The sequence below is a fragment of the Phyllobates terribilis genome, unplaced genomic scaffold, assembly GCF_046119375.1.
Source record: "Phyllobates terribilis strain yellow unplaced genomic scaffold, ASM4611937v1 Scaffold_4__5_contigs__length_816908805, whole genome shotgun sequence".
Lineage (NCBI taxonomy): Eukaryota > Metazoa > Chordata > Amphibia > Anura > Dendrobatidae > Phyllobates > Phyllobates terribilis.
Window position 1 is genome coordinate 592,574,468 of NW_027362764.1, and position 18,161 is coordinate 592,592,628.

Below are 18,161 nucleotides of genomic sequence, written 5' to 3' on the forward strand. Positions count from 1 at the left end.
GGGCCACAGTAATGACAAATTCCCATTGGAAAGGAGAGAGTCTGCTATACATTTATAGGGTATGCAGTGAGTCCAAAAGCTGACCAATTTTAGGAAAAACCCCACTAAGAATTTAAAGACACATAGAGCAGGGCCACAGTAACGACAAATTCCCATTAGAAAGGAGAGAGTCTGCTATACAGTTATAGGGTATGCAGTGAGTCCAACAGCTGACCAATTTTAGGAAAAACACCATTAAGAATTTAAAGACACATAGAGCAGGGCCACAGTAATGACAAATTCCCATTAGAAAGGAGAGAATCTCCCATATTGTTGGCCTATGCAGTAAACGCAAGGGCTGTCAAAAATTTGGAGGCACTTCAATGCCCCTTGGAAGAGACGTGGAGGAGGGCCTCATAAAAAAATGTTCCCATTAGAAAGTAGCAAGCCTCCCATACTTGTGATGTGCATGCACTAAGTGTATGGGCTGACAAACAATTACCCCTGACGGGCATACATGAACATACTGTATAAAAAAAAATTTTACGGGCATCATAAGCTCTCTTTAAAAAAATTATCTGGGTGTTACATCACGGACCACAGTCACCCTGGTGATATGGTGGTGGAGGATGAGGAGATGGAGGAGGACAAGAGCAAATAGACAAAATCAGGAAGCGTATACCCATGTCTGGGTGTGAAAAAGTGCATGGGAATGCACCTCCCAAGAAAAGACACTGGATTTGACTTTATGTTACGCTGCTATCATTCGGTGGTGTTAAGAAGTCTGGCCCAATCCAGTCCTTGTTCATTTTTATAAGAGTCAGCCTGTCAGCATTTTCAGTTGACAGGCGGATGCGCTTATCAGTTATAATTCCACCAGCGGCACTAAAACCCCGCTCTGATAAAACGCTGGCGGCAGGGCAGGCCAGGACCCCCAAGGCAAAGAGAGCCAGTTCATTCAACGTATCCAGCTTGGATACTCAATAATTATAAGGCACAGAGGAATCACGGAACATTTTGGTATGGTCGGCAAGGTACTCAGCATCATCCAAAACTTTGCACTCCTTGTGAGAGTGCCCCGCGCCTCAGGGCCTATGCGATGGGAGGGTCTGAGAAAACTCTCCCAGAATTTTGACAGTGTTCCCCTGCCTCTGCTGTTGTGTCTCTCTCACCTGTACTCTTTGGTTGTTCAACGAAGTGTGCCCTTTGCCGGGGCAATTTTTTTAATAGTTCCGCAACAAGGGCCTTCTGGTACAGCCCCATTTTTGTAGACCTGTCCGCCTCAGGAATAAGAGATATAAAGTTCTCCTTGTAGCATGGGTCTAGAAATGTCATCAACCAGTAATGACTGTCACCCAAAATTTTGAGAAAGCGAGGGTCATGGGAAAGGCAGCGTAGCATAAACTCAGCCATGCGTGCCAGACTACTAACAGGCAAGACTTCCGTGTCCTCACCAAGAGGATGACTGACTATGCTCTCCTCCTCCTCCTCTTCCTCTTCCTCTCTGTCCTCTGGCCATCCACGCTGAACAGACGGTATGACAGCTGTGCAGGTAGTACCATCTATAGTGCATGAAACTAGCTCCTGTCATTCCTCCTCCTCCTCATTGTCACCCAATCCACGTTGGGATGAGATGAGGCTTGGCTGTGTGCAATCACCCTGTATGGTTCCTTGCTCCATCTCATCGAGCTCCGCCTGCAATGCATCCTCTTTGATTGTGAGCAGAGAGCGTTTCAGAAGACAGAAAAGCGGGATGGTGACGCTAATTATGGCGTCATCGCCGCTCACCATCTTGGTGGAGTCCTCAAAGTTTTGGAGGATGGTACATATGTCTGACTTCCATGTCCACTCCTGAGGTCTTATGTGTGGAGTCTGAACTGAATACCAGCGGCCTTGCTGATGCTGGTACTCAACAACTGCCCTCTTCTGCTCACAAATCCTTCCCAACATCTGCAGTGTAGAGTTCCAACACGTGGGGACATCACACACCAGTCTGTGAGCCGGAAGCTGCAAACAATGCTGAAACACGGCAAGGGTGGCGGAAGCTGTAGCTGGCTTTCTAAAATGGGCACACAGGTGGCGTACTTTAAGAAGCAGATCCAGAAGCTCTGGGTAGGATTTGAGAAACCGCTGAGCCACAAGGTTAAGCACATGGGCCAGGCATGGTACGTGTGTGAGCTCGCCTTGCCTCAGAGCCGCCACCAGGTTCCAGCCATTGTCACACACGACCATGCCTGGTTGTAGGTTCAGCGGTGTCAGCCACAGATCTGTCTGATCTTTCAGAGCTGTCCACAACTCTTCAGCATTGTGCGGTTTGTCACCTAAGCATATTAGCTTCAGCACAGCCTGTTGCCGCTTGGCTGAGGCAGTGCTGCAGTGCTTCCAGCTTGTGACTGATGTGGTCATTTCGGAGATGGAGTCTGAAGAGGAGGAGGAGGCTGAGGAGGATAAGGTGCAGGAGCTGTAGACCATGGGGGCAACCCTGAATAACCTAGGGCCCGCAATCCTTGGCGTCGGGAGGACGTGTTCCGTCCCAAGGTCTGACTGGGTCCTGGCTTCCACTCTGTTTACCCAGTGTGCCATGAGTGAGATGTACCGTCCCTGCCCACAAGCACTTGTCCACGTGTCCGTGGTTAGGTGCACTTTCCTGGTAACTGCGTTGTTGAGGGCACGGCTAATGTTTTGGGACACCTGCTTGTGTAATGCAGGGATGGCACACCGGGAGAAATAGTGGCGACAGGGGACCGAGTCCTGAGAGACGGCCGCCATCAGGTTGCAAAATGCTTCCATCTCCATGAGCCTAAAAGGCAACATTTCGAGCGCAAGCCGTTGTGAAATGTGAGAATTTAGTAGTGTGAACTGTGGGGCGTTGGCTGCATATTTGCACTTGCGTTCCTAGGACTGGGGTATGGACAACTGATCGCTGCGCTGGGACAAGGACATGGACGTGCTTCCTGATGCTGCTACTTGAGAGTGCTCAACGACAGATGCAGGGCAGGAGGCATCTTCTCATGCACCATGGACAGGGGATTTGTTTGCATGCACAACAGCGGAAGAAGCAATGGTGCCACCTGCAGACACTGTTCCTGGACCCTGGGGTTCGGCCCGCGAAGTCAGGGGGTGCTTTGCTGCCTTGTGCCTGATCATGCTGGTGGTGGTCAGGCTGGTCGTTTTGCCACTCCTGCTGATGCTGGCCTGGCAGGTGGTGAAAATGGCCTTTTTTGGGTTATCGGCAGAGTCTTTAAAAAACAAGCAGACTCGGGAAGACCTAAGAGTTGTAGTGGCAACTTCCTTCGTGTTGGTGTTATCGGGAACGGTTGCCTGCCTCCTGTCTGCGGCAACCACACTGCTACTTCCTGCCTGTTGGTGTGCTCTGCCTCCCTCCCCCTGTGTGCTGCTGTCCTCGCTCTTCATGTCCTCCTGGCAGGTTGGGTCAGTTACTATATCATACAACACCTCGTCTTCCACTTCCGCACCCTGGTCCTCCTCCTGACTTTCTCGCAATTGTGTCTCATCATCGTCCACCTCTTGTGTAACTTTTCCACAATCGCCTTCGTGTGACCGTGGCTGCTCAAATATTTGGGCATCGCTACACGCGATCTCCTCTTGCCCCCCTTCAAGTGGACCAGGCTAGAGGCCCGAATCTATAAATGGAAAAGTGAACAGCTCTTCAGAGTGTCCAAGTCTGGGATCAGTTGTCTCTGGTCACTCGGCATGGTGGGGGGAAGGAGGATCAGGGTGAGGAATATGCGGTCCAGACTCACGGCTACTGAGACTTGACCGTGTGGAAGACAGGGTGGTGGTGGTGGCTAAGTGACTGCAAGCATTATCCGCTATACAACCAACAACCTTTTGACACTGCTTTGGGTTCAATAGTGGTGTGCTGCGGTCCCCTAGAAATTGGGACAGGAAGGTCAGGCAAGAAGATGTGGGTGTTTGTTGTGGCACAATTTCAGCTTGCCCACGGCCTTGTACTCGGCCTCTGCATGCACCATTACCATCATGTCCAGTTCGCCGTCCCATGCCACGTGCCATGCCCATTTTAAATGGAGGACAGTATCTTCCACGCTCACTACAAATGTTTGGAGCGAACATATATGTGATCCATGTGACGGAGAAAACAGAGTTTTAAATACCTGGCCTGTAGGTAAGTAGTTTGAACAGCAAACTGCTGTGAATTGCTTCACTGACACACTGAAAGAAATTTTTAATGAAGGCCAGAAATAGCAGTATTTTCTGACAACATATATGTGATCCATTTGACGGAGAAAACACAGTTTTGAATAGCTGGATTTCTAGCGCTGTAATATGGAAAGGACCTGGCTGTATACTGCAGTGCTAACAAGCAAATGGCGCAGATAAACAGTGTTCTCTGAATTGCTTTTTAAGCAAATAATGAGGATTAAGATCCTAAGAAAAGTATTCCTGGCCCCTGAGACCTGGGCCTTTGTATAGAAATATCTAACAGCAGCAGAAGGCAGAATTGGAATGGCCTTGTCGGGCGACGTCCTCTCTGTCCCCTTGGTCCAATATGGCCACCTTTTCAGTGAATGTGTGTGGTTTTAGCTATGACACTTAGAGATACCACAACCTCCGGTTTGCTAGCTGAATCCTGCAGTCCTCCACTAGTCTGGGGTCGGTCCCCTACTGCGACCTGATCCCTTAACGGTCGGCGTGAACTCGGGCACACGGGTGGACTCCGCACTTCCCATGCCCCTAAGATCCTTTCTCTGTCTCTGGAGCCCTTCTCTCTGACTCCCTTGCTCCTCTGGTTCTTTCTCTTACTGGGCCCCTCTGACTGGACCCCACTCCTCAATGGTCCTCACTCATTGCGCTCTTGCTCCTAGGACCCTTCTAGATCTTTCTACCTTTCCTTTTATACTACCTGTCATGTGACCCACGTCACCAACTGTCAGTCTACGTGGTCCCCTCTACCTTCAGTCCTTCCTTCAGTGCTCCTCCAAACTACTTCCTCCAAAGAATAAAGCTACCTTAGCAATTTTACCACACGCGGAACGGCATAAAAAAAACAATTCCTGAATTGTTGGTTTTTGTTTAGTCTGCCTCCCAAAAATCAGAATAGAAAGAGATCAAAATATGTCATAGGTCTGAAATTATACCAATAAAAATGTCAACTCGTCCCGCAAAAAACAAGCCACACATGACTCTGTCAGCCGAAATATGGAAAGATTATAGCTCTCAAAATATGGCGATGCAAAAACTAGTCTTTGCAAAAAAAACGTCTTTTAGTGTGTGACAGATGTCAATCATAAAAACCCGGTATGAATCTGGCATCGCTGTAATCGCACCGACCCAAAGAATTAAGTTGTCTAATCGCTTGTACTGCACAAGGAACGGCATAAAAAATAAATTCTAGGGTTGTGTTAGGGTTAAGGTTGTGCTAGGGTTAGGGTTATGGTTGTGTTAGGGCTAGGGTTGTGCTAGGGTTAGGGTTGTGCTAGGGTTAGGGTTAGAGTTGTGCTTGGGTTAGGGTTAGTGTTGTGCTAGGGTTAGGTTTGTGCTAGGGTTAGAGTTGTGTTAGGGTTGTGCTAGGGTTAGGGTTGTGCTGGGGTTAGGGTTGTGTTAGGGTTAGGGTTGTGCTAGGGTTAGGGTTGTGCTAAGGTTAGGTTTGTGATAGGGTTAGGGATGTGCTAGGGTTAGGGATGTGCTAGGGTTAGGGTTGTGTTATGGTTAGGGTAGTGCTAGGGTTAGGGTTGTTCTAGGGTTAGGATTAGGGTTGTGCTAGGGTTAGGGTTGCGTTGGGATTTTTTCAAAAGTAAAGAAAAAGAAAAATGATGACGATATGGCAACTAGTGTTGAGCGCAAGTGCTCACTACTTGAGTGTGCATAGGGTGCTCGGGTGACATGCTCGAGTCTCCGCTCCGCTTCACAGCCAAAAAAACCTCGCAGGGATTGCCTGCCATGCACGAGCAATACCCGCATGTCTTTTATTGGGTGTCTAACAACCGTGAAACATGCACATCAGGGGCTCCCTAAACGGAATATGGCGTCCGCTAATTATTCAAGCAAATTTTACATTCAAAAAGTCAAATGGCGCTCCTTCCCTTCCAAACCCTGCCGTGTGCCCAAACAGTGGTTTTCCCCAACATATGGGATATCGGCGTGCTCAGAAGGAATTGCACAACAAACTTTGGGGTCCATTTTTGCAAAAATAAAAAAATTGGGGTCTAAAGTAATATTTTTGTGAAAAAAGTTAAATGTTCATTTTTTTCTTCCACATTCCAAAAATTCCTGTGAAGCACCTGAAGGGTTAATATAATAAACTTCTTGAATGTGGTTTTGAGTACCTTGAGGGGTACAGATTTTAGAATGGTGTCACTTTTTTATATTTTCTGCCATAAAGGCCCCTCAAAGTCACTTTAGATGTGATGTAGTCCCCAAAAAACTTGTTTTGTAAATTTTGTAGGAAAAATGAGAAATCACTGGTCAACTTTTATCCCTTATAAATTCCTAACAAAAAAAAATTTTGGTTCCAAAATTGTGCTGATGTAAAGTAGACATATGAGAAATGTTATTTATTAACTATTTTGTGTGACATATTTCTCTGATTTAAGAGCATGAAAATTCAAATTTTGAAAATTGCTAAATTTTCAAAATTTTAGCCAAATTTCCGATTTTTTCACAAATAAACACAAGTCATATCGAAGAAATTTTACCACTATCGTGAAGTACAATATATCATGAAAAAACAGTCTCAGAATCAGTGGGATCCGTTGAAGCATTCCAGAGTTATTACCTCATAAAGTGACAGTGGTCAGAATTGTAAAAATTGGCCTGGCTATTAACATGCAAACCACCCTCGGAGGTTAAGGGGTTAAAAGAAAGATAGGTATCCATATTATCTACAGGATTTGTATTAAAATGGATATTTTTATTAAGAACTTTAGTAGGGGTAATGGAGGCAGTAGTTGGTTCACGGTTATTGTGTTAGAGAGGATGGCTTCTTTCACAATACCACTATAAGAAGTTGGAAACTTCAGTTCAGACTCTACCACTTTCCTATCCCCCCTGTTCACAGGGAATTTAGGAGAGCTAATACATTTAGTTGAGTCATTAGGATTAATTACAGAAAATTGTGAGAGAGAAGATTGACCATATTTTTCTCTCTGATGTTTGGCTTTAATCCCCGAATCTAGAGTTTTGTTGGGTTGTGAGACTGTGGGTTTAGATTCATTGGTACCCTTCTCCGTTTTTATTTAGCAGAATAGTGTGCAAAGGAGACTATATATAGTTATTGATGATATAGCTTAAAAGTGAGGATAATAAGCTCAATACAATAACCTTTGCTTTAATATAAGATCAGACAAAAATCTCATGTAGGATAGAGTAAAAAATGTATCTACATCAAAAATCGTAAGGAATTGAATTTCTTTACAGGAGAAACTTCCTAATAATAACTTTTTAAATAAAGGAGAAGGTATCTCTTAATCCCACTGACTATTACTTATATGGAGATAGAAATAACGTTACAAGCAGCATCACAATAAAAAAGGTAAAAAAAACACAGTTCTTTGTCAACAGAAAAAAACTCACATCAAGAACAGTATAAATGAATTGTTAATTAGAGATGAGCGTTGTTCTACTCGAACTGTTCGCCAATCTCAAATTCGAGCTGTTTTGGGCGGTGTTCGAGCCGTTCAGCGAACACGAACAATTTGAGAAAAATTCGGCTGTTCGAGGTTATGTTCGATAACTGTTCGTGCACCAAAATCATAACTGGATTTTTTCTCAGTAATGATGAAAATTAATGTTAATACGCAGTTTGAGTGTACAGCGGGGTGGGGGGAGGGGCAGGGGATGGATCGCTGCAGGAACAATGAAGATCTCCATTTTTTTTTCTCTTTCCCGCATTTACAGTGGGGAGGTGCAATCTGTCAGCCTATCAGCAGCGCACACACGGAGCGAAGTGCTTTTTTTCACACAAGCAAGGGCATGTGTCATTGGCAGTGTATGTCACATGTCCTTGCCCTATAAGACCAAGCCATTTTCCCCGTCGCCACCATTTTCTCTCTGCTGCAGCTGCGTGTTAGACGGCACCGCTGTTGCTGTGTGCGCTATACCTTGTTAATTTCAAGCCAATTTTCGCACAAATATACAGATAGCTTGGGAGTAGGGAATAGTTGTGATTGCAGTCCTTTTAAGGACTAGGTTACAGCATTTCCTACAACTTTTATCAGGCAGGTCTGTGCTCTTAAATAGATTATTAGTCCACCTATACTGACCTCCATCAGGTTGCAAACTGAATATATTTTTTTCTGCATCTACCTCTGAAAAAATATTGGGCTTCTAGCTGTGTGTGGGTCTTGTTCTATTAATCCATCTATACTGACCTCCATCAGGTTGCAAACTGAATATAATTTTTTTCTGCATCTAGCTCTGAAAAAATATTTGGCCTTCTAGCAGTGTGTGGGACTTGTTCTATTAGTCCATCTATACTGACCTCCATCAGGTTGCAAACTGAATATATTTTTTTCTGCATCTACCTCTGAAAAAATATTGGGCTTCTAGCTGTGTGTGGGACTTGTTGTATTAGTCCATCTATACTGACCTCCATCAGGTTGCAAACTGAATATATTTTTTTCTGCATCTACCTCTGAAAAAATATTGGGCTTCTAGCTGTGTGTGGGTCTTGTTCTATTAATCCATCTATACAGACCTCCATCAGGTTGCAAACTGAATATAATTTTTTTCTGCATCTAGCTCTGAAAAAATATTTGGCCTTCTAGTAGTGTGTGGGACTTTCTCTGTTAGTCCATTTATACTGACCTCCATCAGGTTGCAAACTGAATATATTTTTTTCTGCATCTAGCTCTGAAAAAATATTGGGCTTCTAGCTGTGTGTGGGTCTTGTTCTATTAATCCATCTATACTGACCTCCATCAGGTTGCAAACTGAATATTTTTTTCTGCATCTAGCTCTGAAAAAATATTTGGCCTTCTAGTAGTGTGTCGGACTTTCTCTATTAGTCCATCTATACTGACCTCCATCAGGTTGCAAATTAAAAATAATTTTTATCTGCATCTACAGTACCTCTGAAAAAATATTTGGGCTTCTAGCTGTGTGTGGGACTTGTTGTATTAGTCCATCTATACTGACCTCCATCAGGTTGCAAACTGAATATATTTTTTTCTGCATCTACCTCTGAAAAAATATTGGGCTTCTAGCTGTGTGTGGGACTTGTTGTATTAGTCCATCTATACTGACCTCCATCAGGTTGCAAACTGAATATATTTTTTTCTGCATCTACCTCTGAAAAAATATTGGGCTTCTAGCTGTGTGTGGGACTTGTTGTATTAGTCCATCTATACTGACCTCCATCAGGTTGCAAACTGAATATATTTTTTTCTGCATCTACCTCTGAAAAAATATTGGGCTTCTAGCTGTGTGTGGATCTTGTTCTATTAATCCATCTATACAGACCTCCATCAGGTTGCAAACTGAATATAATTTTTTTCTGCATCTAGCTCTGAAAAAATATTTGGCCTTCTATTAGTGTGTGGGACTTTCTCTGTTAGTCCATCTATACTGACCTCCATCAGGTTGCAAACTGAATATATTTTTTTCTGCATCTACCTCAGAAAAAATATTGGGCTTCTAGCTGTGTGTGGGACTTGTTGTATTAGTCCATCTATACTGACCTCCATCAGGTTGCAAATTGAATATAATTTTTTTCTGCATCTAACCCAGCCAATAGTTTTGGCCTAATACCACAGTTTGGCCACTCAGCTCTGCTCGGTTACCATCCATTGTTTTTTTGTGCAAACAACTCCAGAGTTGTGAATTAGTTAACCACCAAAATGAGTGGAAAAAGGCCTGCTGCTGGTGGAAAGGGGAATAGGCGTGTTGGGAAAGGGAAAAAAGGTTGTGTCCGTGGGGGAGGTGTTAAAGCAACAGTAACATCTGCAGAAGAAAGACCATCTTCCAGCCAAACTAAAATGTCTACTTCTTTTAGCGGACAATGTGATAAGATCCCTTTCTTACGGCCACGAAAATCGCTACAAATTCCAGATGAGGCACAAAAACAGCAGGTGCTTCAACGGATATCAAGTGCTCCTTTAAGTGGGCTCTCCTCCACATCAACTTCAACATCACAAATACTCCAGTCCTCAGAGGTGTCACCCAAATCGCACTTGCTTCCTCACAGCTCCCAAATCTCCAGCTGCCCGTCTGAGTATGAGGTAGAACAGATGGTTGAGTCTGCAGAGCTGTTTACTCATACTATAGCCTGGGAATCAGAGGTCGACTCCAGCGCTTCTGTGAATCCAGACGAGGAAATGACTAGTGTTGAGCCACCCCCATAGTGTTCGAGTTCGGTTCGGTTCGTCGAACACCCGTGTGTTCGCCGAACTGTTCGTCGAACTGTTCGTCGAACACCTTCGAACACCGTTAAAACCAATGGCAGGCAAACAAAAACACATAGAAACACATAGAAAACACCTTCAAAGGTGTCCAAAAGCTGACAAACTGCTCAGAAGACACAACTAACACATGGAAAAGTGACAAGTACATATAGTCATGCGAAAATAAAAGAGGTGGAGGAGTAAAAGGAGGGGGAGACACAGATATAGGCATGTCATGCCCTTCTAAAATCCAAAAAGTGAGAAGCCGACACGGCCAGTCCGCTCCTGCCCGTGCCACCTCTGTGTCGCCGGTTTGTGCCAGAGCCGCGGTGAACCCTGATGGCCAGCCCCCCTCTCCCAATACTGGTGCCTGTCCGCTGGTGGGTCGAGCGAGCCCCCCTGTGGTGGAGGCAGCTCTAAGCTTTTTAATTTAAATTATCTCTCTAATTTGAATGAATACACTTTAAATCCATTTACAAGGATCTATTGGAGGGCAAGTCTCATGCCAGCAGCCGCGTAATTCCAGCTCCAGTAGCGTCCACTAAAGCTGCTGCAGTTAAAAAGCTTTTATAAGGATCGAGCTCGGCTGTCCACCGCAAGGCATCCTACTGCCAGTCCCAGCCCCTATGCCTTGGGGTGCCTCCTGATGCTCTTCACTGAGTATCCCATGGTCCCGAAGCATTTCCTTTGAAAAAATTAAGTGTCTAAACTACAGGTGGTGTAGCTTGCTTAACAGCCGGGATAATCCGCTGACTAGCAGACACTGCTACTAGGCACAAAGTATTTCCTGGGCTAGATGCAGTTAAAAATTTGTAATTAGATACTCTCGTTGGATGCTGAGAAAGCATTCCATAGAGTCTCCTGGCACGCCATATATGATTCTCTTAAAAAGCTTGGGGTAGGGGTCTAGGGGACCCTTTTATAGCCAAAATCACGGCCCTGTATCGCAATACGTCACCTAGGCTGAAGATAAATGGAACTGTAGCACCCTGAGGGCTCGGTTGCTACAGACGTATTGCACCTCACCCAGAGGTGTGATATCTCACTCTCAGGTAAGGATGGAGTGTGGATCAGGACCCGACACCTGCATGCATTACACCACATTGCCGTGGGGCAGGGCGACCAATATGCCCCTGAGATGGGCACGACAGTCCCTGTCCCTGGCTGGAGTGGGGGGAGGGAACACTGAGGAAGGGGAACCCTGTAGTGCAGGAGCAGGGAGGAAGCAGTTCCTGGGTGCATTGAGAAGGGAGTATAAAAGGTGGGCACCATCTTAGTTCAGTGCAGAGAAGTCTGAGCAGAAGTGGCAGGGAGCAGGGGCTCTGCATGAGCTCTGCTCCGGAGGCGGGCCTAGTAACAGAGGCTCAGGCCTGGAAGAGGGAGAAGGAAGGAAGAGGAGCGGAGAAGGCTCCAGGAACGAGGAATGAAGGGATCCCAGGGGTGCGGACGGGCGAGTCGTCACCGCACGCCCGAATCCACCTGCGTGGAGGGGTCAGGCCAAAGGGGGAGACCGGTCCCCGAACTAGTGGAGGCAGGAAACGACCCTCAGCTAGAAACCGGAGGCTCTGACATTTTATGTGGCGCAGCCCCTCGCTACACCCGCTAGGAAGGCACCACATAGGGTCAGGGAAACTGGCGCCAAGTTTACCAAGAGGAGGCCCGAGGCAGCCGGACAGAAGTGTTGGTAAGAAAGGCCAGACAAAGGACACACAAAGGGGGTCCTGTGAAGTGCTCCAAAGTTATCTGGGAGTTGTCTGAGCCCCTCACCTGGTGAGCACAGTACGACGTGGGCAGCCGTTACCTGCAGACGTGGTCTGGATAATAAGAACTGTGAGTAAAGGCCCTGGACTGCATCACTGACTCCGTGTCGTTACTGCTGCTGCCCTGCACCATCACCCCCATCCTCCGCATACACTGCCCTGAGGCTATACTCCTCCCGTGGGGAGTTATGCTACGCTCTGCTGCACCCACAACACCAGCCTCAGCGGTCTGCCCTGTAGCGGCGGTTCACTCTGACCGCAATCCCCGGGTGGCGTAGTCGGACATTTAAACATCAAAACCACATAAATAGTTCCGCCACTGGTTTGACCGCCTTGAGCCACGGAACCGGGTCGCCGCCACGAAGACTACAACCACCAGCATCCACCAAAAAGGGTCCGGCTCCGGGTGTCCCAAGGCCCAGGGGGTGCGTCAGAACATTTTCATCACCTTTCACAATCACCAATGGGACAAGGCAGGGATGTCCTCTGTCCCCTCTCTTATACATCCTAGTGACGGAGCACCTGCTCTCATCAATTCGCCATAACCCCAATATTAGGTGGATTGAGGTGGGAGGCACCGAGTACAAGTGCTCTCTATTTGCTGATGATGTCCTAGTATATATCACTCAATCACATATATCCATCCATGCTGTTATGGCTGAAATAGATCACTTTGTTACATGGTAAAATTTTAAAATCAATGCAGCGAAGTCTGAGGCCCTCGATGTCTCCCTCCCCAAATCCATATAGGATTCCATCCAGTCCAACTTTCCCTTTGCCTGGCCCTCACAGAGTATCAAATACTTAGGAATTCCTATTCATAGAGACCTCTCCCATCTATGTTATCTTAATTTTGGGCCCTTTATTGAACAATTCCATACAGACCACGGTTGGCAAGTTAGAACTGTAAGATTCACTACGTGAACCGCTGGTGTTTTGTGGAAAAGCACATGTACACCGCGTTCCAAATTATTATACAAAAAGTGTTTAGGAGTGATAAGGGAAGAATTTGTTTGTTTGTCAGTTAAACTCATTGATGGTGATGTGTGTCAGGGCTCTTTATATCACTGTAAGCAATTGCAGACACCTGTGCTAATTAGTTTGGCAGGTGTGTCCAATGAAAGGCAAGACTACTTAAGAAGGCTCTCTCACATTATTAAGCAGCCTACATTTTCTGCCAAAATGGGAAAGAAAAAGGATGTGTCGGCTGCTGAGAAGCAACAAATTGTGGAGTGTTTAGGTCAAGGCATGACTACAATCAACATTGTGCGATGATCAGGATGAAGTGTCTTGGCAATCAAGAAGTATGTAGCTGATTCACAGTACACACGTGTGCGTGCTGATAAGGGCAAATTGAGGACTCTTTCCTACAGGCAATTACGTCAGGTTGAAAGAGCAGCGGCAAAAAAGCCTTATCATAGCAGCAGACAAGTTTTTGAAGCTGCTTGTGCCTCCAACGTCCCCCGAACAACAAGATGCAGGGTCCTTCAGAGGTTTGCAGCTGTGCATACGCCTTCCTGTCGACCTCCTCTATCCACTTCACACAAGCAGAAACGGCTCCAGTGGGCCAAACATTACATGAAGACTGATTTCAAAACTGTTTTGTTCACGGATGAGTGCCGTGCAGCGCTCGATGGTCCAGATGGATGGAGTGGAGGATGGCTGGTTGATGGACACCCCACGCAAACACGGCTACAGCGCCAACAAGGAGGAGGTGGAGTAATGTTTTGGGCTGGAATCATGGGGAGAGAGATTGTCGGCCCCTTTAGGATCCCTGAAGGCGATAAAGATGAACTCCATAATGTATGTGGATTTTCTCAAACAGCACTTCCTGCCATGGTTCAAGAAGAAGAACCGTGTATTTCACAGCAAGATCATTTTTCTGCATGATAATGCACCATCTCATGCTGCACATAAAACATCTGCATCTCTGGCTGATATGGGCATAAAAGGGGACAAACTTATGGTGTGACCCCCATGCTCCCCTGACCTCTACCCCATTCAGAACCTTTGGAGCATCATTAAAAGGAGTGTCTATGATGGCGGGAGGCAGTTCACATCTAAGCAACAGCTCTGGGAGGGTATTCTGTCCTCATGCAAAACAATTGAAGCAGAAACCATCCAAAACCTGACAAATTCAATGGACGAGAGAGTTCAGAAGCTCCTTTCGAACAAGGGGTCCTATGTGAAAATGTAACATCACCTAGAATAAAGTTTTGAGTTGAAAACTGTTTGATTTCAGTTTCTAACAACCTGCTAATGCTTATAATTTCAAAAATGACCATTTTTTTGGTCTTTATTAAAATGAAAAGGTTGATCGAAAAGTTTGGGGGATCTAAGAGTGTGGCAAACCAGTAGTCATGATTACTTCGAATTCTGACAATATGAGGGTCATGCTGCAGGTAGTGCAGCAAGAAGGCACTTATGTGTCTTGCGCATCTCGGAGCCCCAAAATTATTTTCCGGGCTAGATGTAGCTAAAAATTATTTTTAATTTTAAATCTGGTGGAGCTTATTATAGATGGCCTAATAGGATCAGTGCTGCACACTGCTACAAAGCCCAAATTATTTTCCAGTCAAGATACAGATAAACATGATTAGTAATTTGAAAGCTTAAAACGTTTGGTAGGGTGATTTTAACCAATCATCAAGCTTTTACTCTCCCCAGGATGACACAGGGGTAGAAAAGTCGTTTCGGATCCATGATTTGTTCATCTTTATGAACGTGAGTCTGTCTACATTATCAGTGGAGAGCCGCGTGCGCTTATCTGTCAGCACACCACCAGCAGCGCTGAACACACGTTCAGACAGAACGCTGGCTGCGGGGCATGACAAGATCTCCAAGGCGTAAGTGGCTAGCTCCGGCCATTTATCCAGATTGGAAGCCCAAAAAGAGCAAGGGTCCAGTGACACAGTCGTGGCTTCAATGTTTACTTGGAGATACTCCTGTACCATCGTCTCTAGGCGTTGACTATGTGTCAGACTTCTTGTCTCCTGTGGCCTTGCAAAGGATGGGCTAAAAAAGTGGTGAAATGATTCCGCAAAATTGATGTTACCAGCAGATACTGTGGTTCTGTTACAGTTTGAGTGCTGAACACTTGACGGTCCCACGGTTGGCAAGTTGGAACTGTGAGATTCACTACGTGCACCACTGGTATTTTGTGGAAAAGCACATGTAAGATTCTGCAACAGTCTCTGCTGATACTCCTGCATGCGTGCATCCCTTTCTATGGCAGGAATAATTTCTGCATCTGTGTTGCGCATCCAGGAGCACCAAGTCCCTGTTGTGTTGGTGGCGAGGTAGCAATCATGCTTCCTTCCTCTGTCCTCTCCCCCCAACCTCGCACAACAGAAATGTGATCAAGGTCTCCCTCATCTGATGAGTCTTCCATCAGTTCGTCCTCCACTTCTTCCTGGGCTCCTGCACCTTCCTCACTAGTTTGGCTGCTACCATGCGCCCTGGTAAAACCATCTCCCCCACCCTCACATGCCTGCCGCTTGGTGCTGCCGACCTTCTGGACCTTGCAGATGTTAGCCCTTCCGCATACAACTCCTCCTCCTCTACTTCCTCCACCTCCTCTTGTGCCACCACCTGACTCCGAATTCTGTTTAACATGTGCTCCAGCATGTAAATCACCGGAATAGTCATGCTGATAATGGCATCGTCAGCACTAAACATCTTCGTCGCCATTTCAAAACTGTGCAGAAGGGTGCATAGGTCCCTGATCTGAGACCACTCCTCCAGCGTGATTTGCCCCACCTCTGAATCTCGTTGGCCCAGGCTATACGTCAGAACGTATTGCACCAGGGCTTGTCGGTGCTGCCACAGTCGCTGCAACATGTGCAGAGTTGAATTCCACCGGGTAGGCACATCGCATTTTAGCCGGTGAAGTGGCAGGCCCAACGACTTCTGTAGAGATGTAAGTCGCTGAGCTGCGGGATGCGAACGGCGGAAGTGAGCACACAGCGACCGTGCCCTCTGCAGAAGGCCATCTAGTCTGGGATAGTGGGCTAAAAATTGCTGGACAACCAGGTTCAACACGTGAGCCATACAAGGCACGTGTGTGACATTGCCCCGGCGAAGGGCCGCACCCAGGTTTGCAGCATTGTCGCACACGGCCTTCCCTGGTTTCAGGTCCAGTGGAGACAACCATTCATGAAATTGGTTCTCCAGAGCTGACCACAACTCCTCAGCTGTGTGACTCACATTTCCCAGACATTTCAATGTAAAAACCGCCTGATGACGTTGAGCCCTACTGCCAGCATAGTAAGGAGGTGTGCAGGATCCCTTCTGTGCAGTTAGAAAGCTTGTGGCATGACCAGACAGGCTTTGGGTGCAGGTGGAAGACCGAGAGGAGGTTGAGGAGGCAGAAGCAGTGGAGGAACTTTGACATAAAGAGGATTGACGCACAACTCGTGGGGACGGCAAGACTTGGACAGCAGCCCCTTGTCCTGCTGTCACCATAGTTACCCAGTGCCCAGTCAGCGACATGTAACGCCCCTGTCCATGCCTACTCGTCCAAGTGTCTGTGGTGAAATGCACCCTGTCACACACAGAGTTTCTCAAAGAAGCGGTGATGTTGTGTGCGACATGCTGGTGGAGCGCAGGCACACCTTTCTTTGAGAAGTAGTGCCGACTGGGCATCTGGTACTGGGGCACTGCGACGGATATAAGGTCTCGAAAATCCTCTGTGTCCACCAGGCGGAAAGGCAGCATTTCTGTAGCCAAGAGCTTGCAGATGGTGAAATTCAACCTCTTAGCTTTCTCATGGCTAGGAGGAAATGGTCTTTTACTTGTCCACATCTGAGGGACCGAGGGCTGGCTATTGTGCTTAGACGGGGTTGATAAGGGTGTCCCTGGCAAACTGCCGGTCTGTGAGGAAGATGCAGGCGGACATGTTAGGTTGCCTTCATCCAAAGGTGGTGCTATCGATGTCGGACAGCGCTCAACACCAGCTGGTGTTACCACCTCCAAAGAAAATGATGACCTGCCAATCACGCTGGCTGTTGTGGGTAAAGAGGTGGCAGGTCTGCGCCCCAAAACAGGTGTGACTGCTGTCCCCCCAGTCACAGAGGATGAAGAGGCCGCGGATGCACAAGATATGGCAGACGGTGGTTGGCCCGGCCGGCTAGGCCGCATTGTAGCACACTGAGCTTCCCACTGCAACTTATGCTTCATGTCCATGTGCCGGTTCATGCATGAAGTACTCAAACTATGTATTTTTTGGCCTCTACTTAGCTTTTGCTGACAAATGTTACAGATAACACGAGTTGGGTCATCTTTATCGATCTGAAAAAATGCCCAGGCTATGCAAGGCTTAGCACCCATGCGACCTGAAGAGCCACCACGACTTGTGGTGAGAGGCAGAGTTGTGTTTGAGGATGCAGTTGTTGACGTGCTTCCAGTACTACGTCTCTGTCCAGGAAGGCGCAACCTGACCTCGTCGTCACTAGCATCTTCCTCCACCTCCTCTGCTGACCTCATCTCTTGGCTGACTGTGGGTTGACAGTAAGTGGGATCTCCGACCTCATCATCATCACCCTGTGCGTTATCACACCCGTCGTCCTCAGAGCCAACCTGTTCCTGCCCTGACAAAAAACTAAAGTTGTCGCTCCAATCAGGTATTTGAGTCTTATCATCGTCTTCCTCATTGTCTCCACCAACAGGAGTTACAGTTTGGGAATGAGGGTCTTCATTATGGTCAGAACCTTCTGCGTCTGGTCCTGGATCCGACTCATAAAGATTCTGGGCATCAGTGCAGATCATTTCCTCGTCTGGATTCACAGAAGCGCTGGAGTCGACCTCTGATTCCCAGGCTATAGTATGAGTAAACAGCTCTGCAGACTCAACCATCTGTTCTACCTCATACTCAGACGGGCAGCTGGAGATTTGGGAGCTGTGAGGAAGCAAGTGCGATTTGGGTGACACCTTTGAGGACTGGAGTATTTGTGATGTTGAAGTTGATGTGGAGGAGAGCCCACTTAAAGGAGCACTTGATATCCGTTGAAGCACCTGCTGTTTTTGTGCCTCATCTGGAATTTGTAGCGATTGGCGTGGCCGT